Here is a 6,479-nt window from a genome sequence, read left to right on the forward strand (position 1 = left end):
TCATATATTTTATAAAACAGATAGAAAATTGTATATTGAACAGGTAGTATGTTGAAAAGATCAAAAAATGTTTAAAAATATATCAACAACTTATGCTTATGAAAACATAAAGATGAGTTTAAAGTTACAAATAATATAAATTTAACATAAACAAACTTAAAGAATACACACAAATATAATGTATTTAGATTAGATTTGGCGGTCAATAGTTTAAAGAAAAGGAAAATAATTCAATTTTAAATTTGAACTTCAATAAATCAATTTTTAAAAGTCCGCTTATGAAAGGCGAAAGGTTAAAATAAACATTTTATATACTCAAATTTTTAAGAAAATCTGTAGAAACATTTTTAAAACTATTTTTATCAACAATTTTATAACCATTTTATAACTATTTTTATAATAAAATAAATAGGAATTTTTATATTTTCATTAGAGAAAAGTTAAATACAACGGATTTTAATAATTTTTTTACCATAGTGACATAACTTATGATTACGACGAAATAAATCATTTAAAATTATTTATCAAGATTTTTTAATACAACATGTATTACATATTATTTCACCTTATGGATAAATCTCGTTACATTGTCTTAGAACATAAATATAAACATAATAATTATATTAAGTTCAAGTGACAAGAAAATTATTTGCAAGGCAAATCCATGAAAAGAACAAGAAAAAATATTGAAGAAATTAAAGACGTTTATCTACGATGTCACCCAGTATTCAATTGTATGATTGATTAATAAATTTGCGCCTGCAGAACACGTAATTTGCAAACTCATAGTCATTCATATTTCTTTTTTCATAAATTCATATTATTAAGTAATTTATGCCATTACAAAAATTAAAATTTAATTGAGTAATATTAAACTAATATCTTTAGTTAGATTAAAAATCTAACTAAATAATAAAATTTAACTTACATATATTTATTGTAATCTTTAATTATACTCAACACTCTAAATGAATGTTTTATTGCTAATGAAGTATCAAATGAATTCTCGTGCACTAGTTTTGTTTTTTTTTGAAATTATAATCAATATTAATTATAAAATAATAAGCAAACAAAATTTATTTTTAAATATTTTATTTCAATGGCATATGATATGACAGACAAATGGCAGACAAATAATCATAGTGTAATTGTATCATAATATATGTCATATAATAGTATTCATTTTATGTTACCTTTATATTATCTCAATTTATATATCAAACTTATTGGCACTAAAAATATTTGACATCGCATTATCGTTGTTTCAAGTTAAGTTTTGGTAAATAATTTAGTTACACTCGGTTAATAATTCATTAGATGAATCAATAAACTTAAAATAAGAATTTGTATAACTTAATCAGATATATCAATATTAATTATACAAATAATATATGGAGATATAAGTTACATTCAACAATTATTTTAGAAAGTCGTTGATCCAATAAGTTACTAAATAAAAAAAGAGACTATGTATGTATGCAGTGTGTAAATTCAATTATTACTAATTTTATTTATTAAAATTATTGTAAATCTAGAGTATTTTTTAATTTATTATCTTAAAAAATTATTTAGAATATAGTAAATTGGTAATATAATTATTTAAAATTTAGTAAATCTATGGACACTAGAAAATATAAAAGTATAATTGTCATTATTTTAAAATATTTTATAAATATTTGAATGTTTTTTATTAAGTTTTAATTAATTATATATAAAAATTTTATTTAATCATTACAATTGTTCGTAAACAATCTAAATAATAATCTGAACAATAAATAATGATAAATTCTTGAGATATAATTCGAATAATTTTTTATTTAATTAAGAAAATCTGATTCGCTCTGGTTCTTGAAATTGCATAAAAAATTACGTTATATAAATGTATAAAAGAATTTATGCATACGTACAGAATTTATCTTGATTTATCTTTTAAGTTTCTTAGGAAATTATAATAATTTGTGTAATGTAACCAAATAATTTTTAACCTGAAAATATTGATAACGTTCTTTAGATTAATTGCAATGTTTTCAATTTATTATAACACTTAATTACATACATCAGATTTTAAATGACAAAGACTGACAATAATTTTAACAAGAACTTTGATATAATTTGTATCTAATGTATACATTGTCTTTATATTTGAAACTTCTGATTATATGTTCTCTTAAATTATCCAATTTTGGCATTTGTATTCGTCGAAGTAGTCATTTATAAATAATTAAATTTTTGTATTGCATATTATTTTATCACTTAATCCTCTTATGTTTTTTATTGTTCAATATATATTAATTACAGTTAATATAACAAATATTATTTTATTTTAAATAATAGCTTGGATTAAATATTAAAATTAAATAAAAGATATATCTTATTATTGACAATTTCCAAAACATATGATTCTTTACATATTAACGTACTAAAATACTCATTATTATCTGACTTTTGAAACCAAATGTCACAAACAGCTATATTAAAATAATTAAGATATTACTCATTATTTTAGGAGCTGTTGTTATTTTTATATTACAATAATATCGCATTAAATTACTTTTTAATAAACCTTGCTATGAAATTAAATATATATTATAGTTTTTATTTCTAGTGCTAGTTAGGAAAATATTTTTTTCAAAGTAATATCAAGGGAATATACTGGACATTACCAGTCTTGTTAGATAAATTTTGTTAAGTATTATGTACTAAGTGGAATGGTTTAGTATTCCATACTAATTATGGTTACATTGTCAATTAATTGTATAATTCTATAACATTTTTAATATTTTAATCAAACACTATTTATAATCTTTTAAAAAATATAAAATGATTGAAAAACGAATACAATTATAATTATAAAGCATGGTTTTAGGTAAAAATTATTTTATAATATTTATTATGAACTGACAATGCAACATAAAAAAGGAGCAGTTTTATAAAAGTCATCGTTTTACAAAAAAAATTAATTTTCAACTATTAGAAATAAATAAGACTCTGAATTATTTACACTTTTACTTCAATGAACGTACAAAAAAAAAAAAAAAAAAATCTTAAATAGCTAATAATATTAAAAACATTATACTTACTATAAATAAATGCATTTAAAATTTATGCGCTACATTACTTGTGTTAATACTTACCACATTATTCAGTATTATTAAACATAAAAAATTTATAAGTTTTCTAAAGTAACCTTGCTCGTACATATAAAGTATTTAAATAATTAAATAAGCCTGCTACTTTTATTTACAATAATTTAGAAATATCATCATAGTTGAAACTATTCAATCAGAGATTTTTTTAATTAAAGAAAGTGTGCGGATTTATTGTAACAATAGCAGTCTTTTATTATGTAAATGAGAAGTATTGTTAGTTGACTTTTTTCTTTAAAAAGATTTTAACAGTTAAAATGTAAAAAGATTAGTGAAGATTAGTTTCATAGTTTTCACAATTGTTGCTATAATTATCATATTTAATGTTGATGAAGCTCAATATAGTTAGTATATATTTTATTTTTATCAAAATAATATAAACTTATTCTATAATAATTCATAAAATTAAAATGAAAAGTCAGTTTATTATTAATATTATTTATAATTTATATTACTATGAAAAATATTAAATTAAATATTAATTTTCATTTAACCAATTATATCAATGGAAAATTATAATTATAGTTATATATAAAAGTAAATAATATTTATCGGTATAAAACGACTAATGAAGTTAAGATTACAGCTTTCATGGCATAGGAATTTCTTGAAATATATTAAATTAGAAATATTACACTATTTAAATATTTAGTATAATAAATATTAAGATTATTAAATTATATAAAAGAAAATAGTATCAATAATATTTAATAGGAGAAAATAGATGTCAATGATGGCACATTATTACTCATAAAAGTGTTTGTTCAATTATTATTATTCACGTATGGAGGACTTTTACGTTCGTCTTTTACGTTATCATAACTTCATTGATCGTTAGAAATCGCTTAATCGCCATCTCGAATTTATTACTAAGTTATTGATCTACTCTGTATTATGTGTTTATTTTAATTATCACGCGGGAAGTATTTCACAGGGGTTCTTATATTTTCGATTCTATCATTTCACTATTTCCGTCAATTAAAATTGCAAATTATATTTTTACTTTCACAATGTGCATGTACTGAATACTAAATGCATATATTATTTAACATACTATATATATGTACATCACATTAAAGTTTATTTCCTTTTATATGTCGTTAGAATTTGTGATGGTACTAAAAAATGTTAGAAGTTTTGAATTTTCATTTTATTTATATCGAAAAAATTAAGAAATAATTAGAATCAATCATAAAATATTTTGAATCCTATAAACTCAATTAAAATTATAATATTTTATTGAATGAACGATGTTTAATGAAATTAATAAAATAGCTTACTAAAGAAGATATTTTGATAAAGTCAGTACTAACTTTCTCTTTTTAGTTTGATTCATACATAGAGTGTAATGAAAAATTTACATTGTTACAATCGTACGGAGTATACGCATTAACTACTATGAGTATTACTTTTCGATTTGACTAATATCTGTCGTATCTCTAATGTCATATAATAGATAAGAATATTAATAATAAATATATGATAAAAAATTGATATTAATTTAAGAAAGCAGTATTAGAGAATTTTATAATTTCTGGAGAAATTATTTATTTTATAAAACTAATGAATCGCAGAATAAAATAAGTAAAAAAATGATTTCACTAATTTTTCAAAAATATCTTATTTTCATAAAAAAATACAAAGTTTGTCAGTAAAAGAGTCTAGGAAAAAGCTTAAGCTTAAAGCCCAAGAAATTACAGTAGAGGATGCAATATATTTGTGAAAATTATTAAATATATTAATATATTAAGTATATTAAAACAACATTCGAGTTTTTGGTAAATTTTATTGTATTTTTCTAATTCAGATTGTATAAATAACTATCATTTATATTTTTATTTAACGTATTACAATTATTCTATAATAATATTTCTTTTATGGATACATATCGATAATTTAAAATGATTAATTATTTTAATTTTTTTTTTAAATTATATATTATCATAAATAATTTTAATTTGTTTTAAATATAATATTAAAATAAGAGTAAAATTTTTGTAGTAAAGAATGCGGACGTGTATTATTACTTTAAAAATTAATGAAATTAATTTTATTGTATATCTTTAGGACATCAACATGATAGTAAATGAACATTCATTGACATCTATATATTTAGAAAATCAACATGCAATGATGCCATTTAGCATAATATTAAAAACAATGTATTATTGTCACAATTTAAACATATTTGTTTACATTATTTATTTATCATATTCTTCTCATTAGTAAAGAAAAACTGTCAACGTATATAAGTCTATTTAGAAAAAAGCAGGTTCGTACATTAGTAATTATTTTTTTAAATCCAATTATGCTTAAATACATAGACAATTAAAAAACAAGTTAATTCATTTCTTTTAATTTCTTATCTAAAATTTCTATCTAAAATTGATAGTGATAAATAATAAATTTAATAAGTTCTCAAAACAAATATGAATAAAAGATTCTTTGAAATTGTAGCAATAGTAACAATAATTTATAATTTAAAAATTAATATTATTGACGTCTTAAAGAAATAATTGTATAACGCTGCATAAATGTAACAATACTAAATAATATGAAAAATAATTGTAATTGAAGAAAAAATGTATATTAAAAGTACAATATTATCCGTTAAATCACAACGTATGTTACTTAAAAACAAGTATATATTAAATTATCCATTCGAGCATGGAATTTATTTCAGATTTAAGTATTGAAATATCATTAATTTATTTTTATAATATTAATTTTTCTCGTGTTTCCTCTTCAAATACAGTATTCTTACAAATGGAATTTTATTTCAAATCATATTAACCAATTTTAATTCTATGTATTTATTAAAATAATACGTTAAAATAAAAGACTTATACATAATAATGTCTATTATTATAAACATTACTTTTCTTAATAACAATGAAAAATTAATTGAGGGTAAGAAATTTAATTACTCATTCGCTAAAAGGGGTGTTGCATAACATTTTGCTGCATCTGCAAGACAATAAGATAGATTGGTATGATAAACATTAGAAACAATAATCTGAATCAACCGCGTCAGGACGAGGCCAATGTTAACACCAACCAAGTATTAATATATAGAAGTCCATGTGCTTCCAAGAAATATGCGCAGGCTCATTACCTCCGCGAAAACAGAGAAATGCCAGGGAATTCCAAAGGCCTGCAGGCAAGGACCGCCGATACTTAGCGCGTCACGCGCGAACTCACTTCGATAGGAGGAGACAGAGTCCGGATTGCGTCAGTTTCGATAGCCTTGTCATGGAAAGTCCAACCTTGCCCGAAAATCTCCGCTCGCTGCTCTTGGCCACTTGAAATTTTTCTGGCCACCAGCTTAATAGA

Source organism: Ceratosolen solmsi, unplaced genomic scaffold (assembly GCF_000503995.2).
Source record: "Ceratosolen solmsi marchali unplaced genomic scaffold, CerSol_1.0 scaffold6, whole genome shotgun sequence".
Taxonomy (NCBI): Eukaryota; Metazoa; Arthropoda; class Insecta; order Hymenoptera; family Agaonidae; genus Ceratosolen; species Ceratosolen solmsi.